The sequence below is a fragment of the Apium graveolens genome, chromosome 1 (assembly GCF_009905375.1).
Source record: "Apium graveolens cultivar Ventura chromosome 1, ASM990537v1, whole genome shotgun sequence".
In the NCBI taxonomy this organism is placed as follows: domain Eukaryota; kingdom Viridiplantae; phylum Streptophyta; class Magnoliopsida; order Apiales; family Apiaceae; genus Apium; species Apium graveolens.
The window spans coordinates 169,827,978-169,843,152 of record NC_133647.1 but is presented as its reverse complement, the minus strand read 5'-3'; the positions used below and the strand labels follow the sequence as shown (position 1 = coordinate 169,843,152).

The window sequence follows — 15,175 nt, the reverse complement described above, 5'->3', positions numbered from 1 at the left end:
GTCCTAAATAAAAAATCATGCAAAATATGAATGAATTACAACTAAACATACAATATGAATCTATATAAATCTATATGGACACACACACTACTAATCCTTACATTATCACCCCCAAACTTAAAATTTTCAATGTCCTCATTGAAAGAAATAATAAGGATTTCAGGCATACCTAGTTAGCGGAAGGATCACCCTCTTCGGGTGGAGGATCAGGTGGCCAATCAACCTTGACACCAGTGTCTCGGAAAACACATGTGTCAAATCTTTAGCAAAACATCGGTGGATGTCATGCATGGCCTCAATACGCCGAATCAACCTTCTATACTGCGCATCACCAAGACCAAACCTATCAACTGTCCACGGTGCACAAGAAGAACCCTCTGTAGGCAGGGGAGGAACCGGCCGGTCACCCTTGAGATTATCATAGATATAGTCCAACCCTTTGTTAGGAGGTGCACCTAAGAATGAATAACTCAAGTGATCTGGTAGTCGGTTGAGCTCAAGTGTGAGAGCTTCTTCAATAGATGGCTCGAAACGCTCCTGAGAAATTTTTAGCTCTGCTAACCCAAGAGAATTGGATGGCATATCCAACTTCCTCTTCCACGGAGGTGCATTCAAAACCTGTAGTTGCTCAGCCCCTTCTTCATCTTTACTATCAAATTCCCCTGTTAAAGAGCTCTCCAAGATATCTGACTTTGGCAATTGCTCAAGCTCCGAATTCACGACAGAATCGACCCACTCTACTTTAAAGCATTCCTCTTTAGCTGTGGGTAACTTTATTGCCTTGAACACATTAAAAGTGACCTTCTGATCATGAACCTTCATTGTAAGTTCTCCTTTTTGCACATCAATCATAGTTCGGCCTGTAGCTAAGAATGGTCTTCCCAAGATAATGGGAATCTTTTTATCCTCCTCAAAGTCTAGAATGACAAAATCAGCAGGGAGGATGAGCTTATCCACCTTAAACAAGACATCCTCCACTATACCTCGTGGATAAGCGATGGAACGATCAGCTAGTTGTAACGACATGTTCACAGGTTTCGGTTCAGGCAAACCAAGCTTCTTGAAGATATACAAGGGCATCAGATTGATGCTAGCTCCTAAATCTCACAAACACTTGTCGAATGACAAGTTTTCGATGGTGCAAGGAATAGTGAAGCTTCCAGGATCTTAAAGCTTAGGAGGTAGTTTCTGTTGCAGCACTGCACTACATTCTTCCGTTAGAGCAACGGTTTCTAAGTCATGGAGCTTCACTTTCTGAGAGAGAATACCTTTCATAAACCTCGTATAGCTAGGCATCTGTTCAAGAGCTTCAGCGAAAGGTATGTTGATATGAAGTTTCTTGAACACCTCCAGAAACTTAGCAAATTACTTATCCATCTTCTGCTTCTGCAGCCTCTTAGGAAAAGGAGGTGGAGGATAGACCGGTTTCTCCCCTGTATTACCCTCAGGAGGAGTGTGTTCCACAGTTTTCTTCCTTGATTCCACTTCTGCTTCCTTCTGCACTTCTTCTTCAGCCACAACTACTTTTTCTTAAACTTGAGATTTTTCAAGCTCTTTGTCTTGCTGAAATTGGGGGCTTGCGACCTTTCCAGATCTCAAGGTGATGGTGTTAACCTGTTCTTCAACTTCCCTCTTGCCTTGATTGGCTTCTGTAGCACTAGGAAGCATTCCTGGTGGTCTATTCAATAAAGTGTTAGCAATTTTCCCTATTTGGTTCTCCAGAGTCTTGATAGAAACAACCTGACTTTGGCATATAAGAGCCTGGTTTTTGCACATAAGCCTCAACTCCTCCAATTTAGATTTTTCATTCGAAGAATGACCTACATCATGAGTTTGTTGTTGGAGTTGGAGTTGTTGTCTTGGTGCAAATTGTTGTTGAAAACCCGGAGAATTAAATTGCTTGTTTCCAAACTGCTGGAATGGCTGTTGCACCGCATTCTGATTGTTGTTCCAACTGACGTTAGGATGATTCCAGTTGTCAGGATAAGAAGTGGCAGGAACTAGCTGCTGCGATCTCTAAAAGTTGCTCACAAATTGAGCTGAGTCACTAGATATAGTGCATTGCTCCGTCGCATGTGGACCTGCACACATCTCACAAACACTGGTTATCTGCTTAACACCATAGTTAGCCAGAGAATCGATCTTCATAGACAACGCCTTTAGTTGAGCAGTGATAGCCGTAGCTGTATCAACTTCAAGAACTCCTGCTACCTTGCCCTGTGGCAATCTCTGGGTTGGATACTGATATTCATTAGCTGCCATTAGTTCAATTAGATTATAAGCTTCTTTATAGCTCTTTGCCCATAATGCTCCACCTGATGCTGCATCAAGCATGGATCTAGATTGTTCTCCCAAACCATTATAAAAACAATTGATGATCATCCAATCAGGCATGCCATGATGAGGACACTTCCTAAGCATCTCCTTGTAGCGCTCCCAAGCTTCACATAAAGAATCTCCTGATTGCTGTGTAAATTGAGTGAGAGCATTTCTGAGTGCAGCTGTCTTCGCTATAAGGAAGAATTTAGTAAGAAACTTCTGAGCAAGATCCTCCCAAATAGTGATAGAACCAGCAGTAGAGAGTGTAACCAGCTCTTAGCCTTGTCCCTCAGAGAGAATGGAAATAGTCTCAGTTTCACAGCATCCTCAGAAACACCATTGAACCTGAAGGTGTCGCAGATCTCTATGAAATCCCTAATGTGCGTATTGGGATCTTCCGTTGAAGCACCCCCAAACTGAACTGAATTCTGTACCATCTGAATTATGTCAGGCTTGATCTCAAAGGTATTAGCTGTGATAGCTGGCCTGACAATGCTAGATTGAATGTCATTGATCTTGGGTTGAAAAAAATCCATCAAGGCTTTCGTTCGTGCTGGTGGATCTCCTATTGTAATGAGTACCTGAAACATAACAAGTAAACCGTGAAAGTAAAAGAGTCAGAGTCAGTGAACTTTAACGACCATTGATGACAAGTACATAAACTGAACAATTAACAACACCGAGTCCCAGGCAGCGGCGCCAAAAACTTGTTAGGGCGAAAACACACGCTAAAATTCACGCAAGTATACGCGTTCACAAGTAGTATAAGATATAAATCAAATTCGTTCCCACAGAGACTCGTTTTAGTTAACTTAAGATTATGCACCTATGCAACAATGGTATGGTTATCGTTCAATGCTAAGACAAATAACAATTTGGGTTTTGATTAAACTAATAGATTATACTAAATAACATTAACTAGAATGAAAGTGATTGTATTAATTATATGAGACTAACATGGGATTCTAACTTCATTACTACTTCATTCAAAGTCATTGTTCTTAACCTTAGCATGTGATGGTGATGACAACTAATCAGATAACACGAAACTAGTAAGCGCCAACTTTTGTTGTAAGAATACCCTATTACCAAGCATCCACAAAAGAGATAGAAGTTGAATAGAGACCAATTATGCTTAGTCCTTATATGTCTATAAGAATTGAAAACACAACTGTTTAATGCGCAAGTTATCTATCGTGATTACATAGGGCAAGTAAGATGGGTAAAATTACCTACAAATCATGCATAACAAATACATGAACCTATGCTAGCATGGCAAGTTCTAAACCTCTATATTCACTGTCGCTTCAATAGAGATTAACACGTTATCTAATATGTTAGCTACGCACATAAGATGAATAAGCACAACCAATACTGGGATATAAATCAATCACCACACACCAAGATATTGAAACAAATTAACTATAGAAATCCATAAGTAAATCCGCTAGAACCCCACGATAACGATTAGTTCATAACCGAACTCATCGTCACCATGGGTTCCAATGAAAGCATGATAATAAACAATATAAAATGTTAGATATATTTGAGATGTCATGTCTATTATGATTCATGTTTAGTTTTCAGATCTTAATAAACAGGACATATCAGGATTTACTGAAATCAGGACTTACTGGAAGTCAGAACTTAATATCAGAACTTAAGTTCATATCAGAACTTAAGTGTGAGAAGACTTTCATATAAGGAAGGAAGCTGATTTACAGTAGAAGATCGAGACTAAAACAAAAGAAGATATGCATAGAAAGAGTTAGAAGACTGGAAGACTTGTAGAAGATATATTATTGATATATTTTAGGAGACAGGATTATATTCCATATCAATTAGAAGTTATTTTGTAACTGTGTAGTATATAAACACAGACTTAGGTTTACACTATATGTGTTATCATTATCGAGAAGATTATACATTGTAATCTAGCAGCTCTTAGTGATATTTGTTCATCACTGAGAGAGAACAGTTCCATTGTAACAGAGTTTATTATATTAAATATATCTGTTTACTGTTACTTGTGTTCAAAATCGATTTGATTGTAATAACACTGTATTCAACCCCCTTCTACAGTGTTGTGTGACCTAACAAGTGGTATCAGAGCTTATCTGTTAACACACACATAGTAAAGATCCAAACAATCATGTCTGAAGAAGTACAAACTCCAACCAAGCCCACCAAAACTGAAGAAACTCAAAAGACTCAAACCAACAGTCGATATGAGACTATTAGGGTTCCCATACTGAGACCTTCTGAGTATCCCATATGGAAAGTGAAGATGGCTATATTTCTGGAAGCTACAAATCCAGAATACCTTGACAGAATTAATGAAGGACCACATAAGCCTACCAAGCTCTCTGTTGTAGTTGTTGATCAACCAGCAAAGACCATACCAAAGGAGAAAGGTGAGTACACAGCTGAAGACATCTCATCTATTGCCAAGGATGCAAAGGTAAGGCATTTGCTGCATAGTGCCATTGATAATGTCATGTCAAACAGGGTAATTCATTGCAAGACTGCAAAGGAGATATGGGATGCTTTAGAAACAAGGTGCCAGGGAACTGATGCAATCAAGAAGAACAGGAGGACTATACTCACTCAAGAGTATGAGCACTTTGACTCAAAAGCTGATGAGTCTTTAACTGACTTATATGACAGGTTTGTCAAACTCTTGAATGATCTGTCACTGGTGGACAAGGAATATGATCTTGAAGATTCAAACTAAAATTCCTTTTAGCTCTTCCTGAAAATTGGGATTTGAAGTCTACTACAATAAGAGACAACTATGACCTTACTGAAATTACTCTTGATGAAATTTATGGTATGCTCAAGACTTATGAACTTGAGATGGATCAAAGGAGCAAGAGGCATGGAAGAAAGTCAAGGACAGTTGCTCTTAAGGCTGAGGAGGAATCCCCTAAAATGGCTGCCTAAAAAAGGGGCAAAGGAAAGGCTCTCATCATAAAGTCTGATTCAGAGTCATCATATTCTGATGATGATGATTCAGAAACTGAAAGTTTACCTGAAATAGATGCTGATGAAGAGATGATGAAATTGTGTGCTCTTATGGTGAAGGGTATCACAAAGATAGCCTACAGGAAATTCAGAAAGGGAAAGAAGTTTTCCAGGAAAGATGTAAGTTCTGATAAGAAAGGGTTCAGAAAGTCTGAAGGCAAAGGTGCAAAGTCTGACAGAGGAGACAACTCAAATGTCAAATGCTACAATTGTGGTGAAAGAGGCCACATATCTCCTGACTGCAAGAAAGGAAAAAGTGACAAAGGCAAGGCACTTGTCACAAAGAAGAAAAGCTGGACAGACACTTCAGATTCTGAAAGTGAATAGCAAATGCTGACAGCAGTCCTGAAACTGCTGAATTGAAGGTACCTCAAACAACTTATGCTTTTCATACTGATGATATTACTGAGTTGAGATTATATCTTAAAACCATGTTTATTAGTTATATAGATCATACTTTAACATGTCAAAGATTAACATCTGAAAATTCTGCTTATAAAAAGAGAAATGATTATTTAGAAAAGGAGTTAGTTTTCCTTCATCAAACTAAGAAAGAAAAAGATGATGCTTTATATGTTAGAGATGAAGTGTTAAAATTGAATAAATCTATAAAAGCTGACTTAGAAAAGGAAAGAGAGATTATCAGAACTTGGACCAACTCTGGCAGAATAACTCAGAATTTGTTAAGTAGTGGAAACTGGAAAGAGGGCTTAGGTTATGGATATGATAAAAGTGAAAAAGGAACTGAACAAATTGAGCCAATTGTTGTTAAACAGACTACTAAGCCAAAGGTAAATCATGTTAAGTTTGTAGAAAAAACTGTAAAATCTGATTCTGAAAAGATGAAAGAGTTTGTGACTGAAGTCAAAGATAAGTCAACTTCTGACAAATTAAAACAGGATAAACTAGCTGAAGTCAACATAGGCTTAATGACGAAGAAGCAGCTTAAGCATAAGCTGAAAGAGCTTAGGAATGTCAACAAGGTAAAGGAAGCTAGGAAAAATAGGAATGGAAAGGAAGGTGTGAATAAAAACAATAACTATATGTTTGTTCCTAATGCTCCTAGAAAGAAATGTTATAACTGTGGAAACTCTAACCATCTTGCTTCTTTTTGCAGGAAGAATAAAGATATAAACTCTTTACCTCCTAGATCCGGAGTTAAGAGTTAGTCTGTTAGGTTTAAGCCACAAAATCCTTGTTTTCATTGTGGTAGTTTATGGGATTCCATTTATAATTGTAAGGAATATCATAGTATGTACTATGATTATTATCAAATAAAACCTTCTTTGAATAAAGTTAGTATTATTCCTTTTAGTGTAAAGTCTGATGCAAAGTCTGATATAAATTCTGATAAACATCATGTTAGCATAAACTCTGAAACTAAATCCGTTGCAAATGCTAACAAGCTTAAAAAGGCCAAAGGATCCAAGCAAGTCTAGGTCCTTAAAACTAACCATTAGTGGTCTTTGTGATTGCAGGGCAACAGGAAAAACATCCTAGTTCTGGACAGTGGATGTTCAGGACATATGACTGGAAATAAAGCCCTGCAATCAGACTTTGTGGAGAAAGCTGGCCCAGGAGTTTCTTATGGAGATGGCAATATGGGAAAAACTCTGGGATATGGCAATATAAATCTTGGGAATGTCATCATTCAAACAGTAACTTTTGTCTCAGGACTTAAACACAATCTGCTAAGTATGAGTCAAATCTGTGACATAGGTTATTATGTGGATTTCTTTGAAGAACACTGTGAAGTTGTAAGCAATTCTACAGGCAAAATGGTTCTGAAAGGTTACAGGCATGGTAACATTTATGAAGCCAGACTTTCAACAAGTACTGATGGTTTTGCAATCTGTCTGTTGAATAGAGCATCAATTGAAGAAAGCTGGAATTGGCACAAAAGACTTTCTCATTTAAATTTCAACAACATAAATGAGCTTGTAAGGAAAGATCTTGTGAGAGGACTGCCAAAATCAGTATTTGGTCCTGATGGCCTTTGTGATTCATTTCAAAAGGCAAAATAAAGAAAATCTTCTTTCAAGAGAAAAACTGAATCCTCAATTCTTGAGCCTTATCACCTACTGCATGTTGATCTATTTGGTCCAGTCAATGTCATGTCTATTGTAAAGAAGAAATATGCTATGGTTATCGTGGATGAGTTCACCAGGTACACTTGGGTGTATTTCTTGCACAAGAAGAATGAAACTGCATCTACTCTAACTGATCATGTCAAACAACTGGATAAATTAGTCAAAGATTCTGTCAAGATTATAAGAAGTGATAATGGTACTGAGTTCAAGAATTCAATCATGGAAGAGTTCTGCAAAGAGCATGGAATCAAACAGGAATTTTCTGCACCTGGAACTCCACAGCAAAATGGAGTTGTAGAAAGAAAGAACAGGACTCTCATTGAAGTTGCACGAACTATACTTGATGAAGCAAAGTTACCAACCTACTTTTGGGCTGAAGCTGTACAGACTGCTTATTTTACATAGAATGCTACACTCATCAACAAGCATGGAAAAACACCATATGAGATGGTGAAGAAAATGAAGCCAAATCTGAAATACTTTCATGTATTTGGATGTAAGTGTTTTGTTCTTAAGACTCATCCTGAACAGCTATCAAAATTTGATCTAAAAGTTGATTAAGGAATTTTTGTTGGATATCCACTTTCCATAAAAGCCTTCAGAGTCTACAATTTAAGAATAAGGGTTATCATGGAATCTATCAATGTATCTTTTGATGATAAGAAGATTACTGGACTTGAAGATTTCAATGATCATGATCAGTTGAGATTTGAAAATGAAGATTTAAATTCTGATTCTGTAAATTTTGATGACTTAAACTCTGATCCTGTAAGTTCTGACGGGTTAAATTCTGATGTCATTGAGACTGTGGTAACTACAAGGGAAAATTCACCTGTCCAGGGGGAGCAAGCTGAAGATCCTACCACAACTCAAGACTCTCAAGAAGCATCAGAACCTGTCACTGGCTCTTCAAGTTCTTATTCATCAAGTTCTAATGAGCCAAATTCTGATAATTCTAGAAACTCTGATTCTTCAAATCCTGAAGGAGGATGATCTAACTCAAATTCTGAAGTCTCAGTGCATAACTACATGGGAAGCATCAGAAAATATTGATGGAGACAGCATGGATCATGGGGGAGGATCCAGTTCTAGAAATCAACTCCATCTGCAAGGAAGTGGACCAAATCACATACACATGACTTAATAATTGGAGATCTTGAAGCCGGTGTCAGAACTAGAACTGCAACATCAAATGAATGTCTCTATCATTCTTTTCTATCTCAGACTGAACCAAAGAAAGTGGAAGAAGCTCTTCAAGATGCTGATTGGGTGCAAGAAATGCAGGAAGAGTTAAATGAATTTGAAAGAAATAAAGTCTGGACCCTAGTGCCAAGACCAAAGAACATATCAGTTGTTGGCACAAAGTGGGTGTTCAGAAATAAAACTAACAGTGATGGCATAATTACAAGTAACAAAGCAAGGTTGGTTGCTAAAGGTTTCTCTCAACAGGAGGGTATTGATTATGATGAAACATTTACACCAGTTGCTAGATTGGAAGCCATAATAATCTTTTTGGCTTATGCTGCTCACAAAAAGTTTAAAGTCTTTCAAATGGATGTAAAAAGTGCTTTTCTCAATGGAGAATTGGAAGAAGAGGTTTATGTGGAACAACCTCCAGGCTTTGTAGATTCAAAATTTCCAAATCATGTCTACAGGCTTGATAAAGCACTTTATAGCCTTAAGCAAGCTCCAAGAGCATGGTATGAGACTTTAGCTCAATTCCTTCTGGAAAGTGGATTTCACAGAGGTACAATTGATAAAACACTGTTCTACCTCAACCATGGAAATGACTTACTTTTCGTACAGATATATGTTGATGATATCATATTTGGTTCTACTAATGCCAAACTCTGTGAAAGGTTTGCAAAGCTAATGCAGTCAAGATATCAAATGAGTATGATGGGAGAATTTAGTTATTTTCCGGGACTTCAAGTCAAGCAAAATGAAGAAGGTACTTTTATATGTCAATACAAGTACACCAGAAATTTACTGAAGAAATTTAGAATGCAAGATTGTTCAACTGCATCCACTCCCATGGTCACTGCAACCAAGTTAGATAAAGATACTGCTTCATCAGTAGATATTACTAACTACAAAGGTATGATTGGCTCTTTACTCTATTTAACTGCAAGTAGACCTGATATCATGTATGCTACCTGTCTTTGTGCAAGATTTCAGGCTGATCCAAGAGAACTTCATCTAATAGCTGTGAAAAAAAAATTCAAGTACCTCAAGGGTACAGCTGATCTAGGATTGTGGTATCCTAGGGAATCATATTTTAAGCTAATAGGTTACTCAGATGCAGATTTTGCAGGATGCAAAATAGATAGGAAAAGCACTAGTGGAAGCTGTCAATTTCTTGGAGGCAGATTGGTTTCTTGGTTTAGCAAGAAACAGAAATCAATTTCCACATCAACTGCAGAAGCAGAATATATTGCTGTAGGAAGCTGTTGTGCACAGATTCTTTGGATGAAGAATCAGCTACTGGACTATGGGTTAGAATTTTCTAAAATACCTATTTACTGTGATAATCAAAGTGCTATTGCTATGACAGGTAATCCAGTTCAACACTCAATGACAAAGCACATCAGCATTAGGTACCATTTCATAAGGGAATATGTGATGGAAGGTACAGTGGAAATGCATTTTGTTCCAACAGATCAACAACTAGCAGATATCTTCACAAAACCACTATGTGAAGCTACTTTTACAAGACTAGTAAATGAACTTGTAATGGTTTCAGGTTCTTTCTCTAAATCTGCTTGGTTTTTGTTCTCATGCATCAGACTTTATGATCAGTGTTTACAGATTGTCTTATCTTCATGTAATCTGTGCTTAAATTGTAATACATTAAATGTTGATTGTTATCTGATGTGGATCTATATACTCTGATAGTGATTTGAATATTCTGTGACTATTCAATCCAATGAGGATACATGTGCTAGATGTTGACCTAGTAGTCTTTAACATACTAGATATCCCATGTTTGAATTAGTTATTTATGTGGAAACTCATTAATACAAGCAAATTCTTGAGCTTAGTCAAATTTACTTTGTGTATCTTATTACTAAGTCACAATCTAGATTCTTGCTTCTTATCTGTCAAATTCTGATGTCAGTAAATCTTAAGGATGAACTAAATGCTGATAAGCCTCACTTATCTGAAGAAAAGAAAAGAAAAGAAAATTAAAGTCAAGTACTCCTTTGAGATCTAGAGTAAATATGTGGAAGGGAAGACCCAAGTGCATTGCTGGTATTAAGTTATATGCATTAGAAAAGCAAATAAATTTTCTTGGTGACTTTTCACATTCTCTGATTACTGGAGAAATACTCTGATAATAGCATAAATTCTGGTAGCAGTTGTGACTCATTTACACTGAGAAGCCACTGTGAAAAAAATTCTAAAAGATGCATAAAATGAGAACAAAAAGTTGAGGTGGACTCATGCACAAATTTATCCTATAGTAGACTTCAAAATTAATGACAGCTTTTAAGCATTTTTCTTAGTTATGCCTTATTTCTAAGATGTACTGAAGTTTATCAGACTTTAATCTTTATCTGATATTTTGCTAAATGCACACACTCTCACTCCATATGAATGATGAAAATTATTGTGGTGATTAAGTTGTTTTTTACAAATAGTTAAGTGTCATTTGCATAACTTCTGAGGACAAGTTCTGATGGAAGTTCTGATGATTAAACTCTGAAGAAATAAGTCAGTATTTGTATGAAGAATCACAGATACAAACGTTCATTTTTTAAGTACATAAGCCATGTTCTGGTGACCGTTAAAATATGATAATAGTCAAGTTCTGATATTAAATCCTGATGGAATCTCTGATGCTTACGTGGCATTATTCTTTACTTGACTTATTTGTGGTAAATACTGAAACGGTCATATTTAATCAGAATATAATTAGGTGAGATAAAAACAGTCATAATCATTTGGGTTAGTAGTAAACGTGTTTGTCTTGAAAAACTGCATGTGCAAAGTAATTGTTACTTATTTCTCGTGCCCATTATCTCTTGCTTTAACTTTTTACTGACTGTTATAATTACACATCGGTCTAGGGAGACGAGGCATCATTAACTCTACACTTAATCATTAATCAGTCCTCTAGTCCCTTGATATTCCATGGGTTATTTAACCGACATTTCATCTCAGACAAATCATCTTCTATTCTCACACAAAATCATTCTCTCTCTTTTGATTCTCACCATTTTCTTCCTTCATAAAAATGGTTCTTGTAAACATGTTTATGAACTATGAAAACTTCAACGTTGAGTTCAGTTGTGGTGACTGGGAACAGGAATGGCATGTCACTGCCATTCCTGATGAAATATGGAACTTGGTTCCACAAAAGGTTCAGACAAATCTATTGTTCTTTCAGATGGACTATCAACTCCATCTTGATCACTTGGAAGAAGAACGGGGAGAGGCTCTTCTTCAGCAAGAACGGATCATCCATCTTGTAGATTATATTGAATATATCTGTTTACTGTTACTTGTGTTCAAAATCGATTAGATTATAATAACACTGTATTCAACCCCCTTCTACAGTGTTGTGTGACCTAATATAAGAGTACTAGGGTTCAAGAACAAATCAAAAATGAGCATCCAAGTATCAACTATATTGAAGAAAATAAAAGTCTTCTTCTCTGTCGCCGTCTCGCACTCTCTAGGTCTTCTTATTGCTCTTTCAGGTCTCCTTGTTGTTAAAAATGTGATTTTATTGATATATATAGGCTTCTGGTCGTTCTGGGCTTCCAGACTCTCAAAATCAGACTGGAATCAGGATTCTGTGAAAATGACCTGGCACGGCCGTGTGCTATCCCAGCGCGGCCGCGCTCTTTTTCTGACCTTCTGGCGTGGCCGCCCCACATTCCAGTGCAGGAGCGCCGTGCTACTGTTCTTTCAGCGCGGGCCGTGCTTCTGGATTTTTGCTCCTTTTCTTGTTTTGCTTGTAAGCTGAGTTCCGCTTATCAGAATTCAACCATCCAATAGTCCACGCAAAGCTCTCGAGATCCTCTATAATTTGGAAATGGACTTGACTTCATATTCTTGACTCTTTTCATCATATATTCAATAAAAGCTTCATTCATCCTCTAACTAATGCCTGTGATGTAAAAACACAAAAACACATCAAAAATACCAATAACTTGAGTCCAAAACACCAACTTAAGCCTGTAATACAGCGTTCCAAGTAGATATAAAATCCACTTATCACCTGTTTTAGTCCATATAGAGCCTTGAGTAATTTGTACACACAATTTGGAAATTCTGGATCTTCAAAGCCAGGTGGCTGTTGCACATAAACTTCTTCTTCTAACTCACCATTTAGGAAGGAACTCTTGACATCCATTTGATATACTTTAAAATTTGAATGTGCAATAAATGCTAGAAAAATCCTTTTTGCTTCAAGTCTTGCAACCGGAGCAAAAGTTTCATCATAATAAATTCCTTCTTCTTGTGAGTAGACTTTTGCAACCAACCTTGCTTTGTTTCTGGTAACTATACCATTTTTATCCATCTTGTTCGTGAACACCCATTTTGTCCCAATAATGCTTCTATTCTTTGGTGCAGGAACTAACTCCCAAACTTTGTTCCTTTCAATCTGATTAAGCTCCTCTTGCATAGCAGATATCCAATCAAGATCCATTAGAGCTTCTTCAGTTTTCTTGGGTTCTATTTGAGACAGAAAGCATGCATGTAGGCACTCATTTGTAGTTGCACTTCTAGTCCTCACACCAGCAGTAGGATCACTAATAATTGCTTCTCTAGTGTGACTTCTATCCCACTACCTTGTATGAGTTTGTTGACTTGTGTCTTCATCATTCTCTTCATTATTTATGACTGCTAGATCCTTCTTCTCTTTCTCCCCCTGAGTTTGTTCTCTCAAATTCAGGTGTTTGAGATGAGCTTCCATTCCCATGATTTTTCTGTTTAGTAATCTCTTCATTCAACATCTGTTGTGCATTGACTTCATCTTCACCATCAAAATCACTATCAATGTAGAGGTTTTCAAATGCAAGGACTTCAGCTTCATTTTCATCAAGGCATTCCAAGCCTGGACACTTGTCATCATCAAAAGTCACATATGTGCTCTCCATAATCTTCTTTTGATCTATCACATAGACCTTGTAGGTAGTTCTCTCCAATGAATATCCCAGAAAAATTGCTTCAAAGACTTTTGAGTTAAATTTTCCCACATATTCAGAGTTGTCTTTCAAAATGTAGCACTTGTTTCTAAACACATGTAGATGCTTTACAGTAGACTTTCTTTTAGACATGATTGAGTATGGTGATTCGCCATGTGCCTTGTTAATGAGATATTTGTTTTGAGTATAAAATGCAGTGTTAACAGCCTCTTCCCATAAACTTGTTGGCAACTTGGCATCTTGCAGCATTGTTCTAGCAGCTTCAACTCATGTTCTGTTTTTTCTTTCAACTACTCCATTTTATTGAGGTATTCTAGCAGCTGAGAATTCTTGAATAATGCCCTTGCTTTTGCAGAATTCACTCAATGTTGCATTTCTGAATTCTGTCCCATTATCTCTTCTCAATCTTTTTACACAATTGGGATCTTCAGCCTGTTTTTCTATCTTCTTGATGTGCTCAATTATGATGTGTGGAGTTTTATCTTTAGAGTGCATAAACTCTACCCAAGTGTATCTTGAGAAATCATCCACCATCACAAGTGCATATTTGTTCCTTGAAATTGATAAGACATTTACTGGCCCAAACAAGTCCATGTGAATGAGTTGCAATGGTGCACTTATAAAATTCATAGTTTTTAACTTGTGACTTGATCTTTTCATTTTTCCTTTCTGACAAGCTTCACAAACTTCAACTTGAGCAAACTCCAATTTAGGCATGTCTCTCACTAACTCCTTTTTGACCAAGGTGTTAATTGCTTTGAAATTCAAGTGAGACAATTTCTTATGTCATAGCTTACTTTGTTCTTCTGATGCCTTAGTAAGTCTGGGTCTTCAACAAACAAGCTTCCTTTCCTTGCTTCTTTCAGAGTAACTTCACCAGTTTTCTTGCTGATAAAAGTGCATTCTTTTTTGTTGAATACGACTTCAAAACCTTTGTCTGCAAATTGTCTAACATAGAGAAGATTCACTTCAAGACCAGCTACCAGTGCTACATTATCAATGACAATATTTTCAGAAATAATCTTGCCATATCCCATTGTGAATCCTTTGTTGTTGTCTCCAAAGGTCACCAAAGGGCCAACCTTCTCCTCAAACTGTGATAGCAGGGCCTTATCACCTGTCATATGTCTGGAACACCCACTGTCAATGATCCATATAACTTTCTTCACTTTGCCCTGCACATAATGAGTTTAAAGTGTGTTTAGCAACCCAAGCAGTGTTTGGTACTTTCTTCTTATTAATTGATTTAGCAGAAGTAGAATGAGTTGTTTCAGATAAAATAGAATTCAATGACTGTTGTGCATTTTCCCTATCTGATGTAGACCCAATTTTTGTTTCTTTAAGGTCTACTCTCAGTTTGTGACAACTCTTCATCACTTTCAAGTTGCAAGGGATACAGTCAAACTTGTCACAGAATGAGTAGGGATCATTTGCATCTGCTTTATTATACTTGCATGCTCCTTCAGCTGGCTTGCTAACAACCTTTTTACAAAGGTGAGTTAGATGATTTACAGAGCCATATTTTTTACACTTCTTTCTTGGAGCATCTACAACATAAGCAAAATTATTGCTTTTATTTATCCC

At 37.0% G+C, this 15,175-nt stretch overlaps 1 non-coding gene across 1 annotated transcript; it reads left to right on the top strand.

Moving 5' to 3' along the window:
- Window positions 1-2,392: 2,392 nt before the first annotated feature.
- Window positions 2,393-2,499, top strand: LOC141680841 (small nucleolar RNA R71). The gene has a single exon (XR_012558429.1). It is a non-coding gene; the product is annotated as a small nucleolar RNA R71 (small nucleolar RNA).
- Window positions 2,500-15,175: the final 12,676 nt, after the last annotated feature.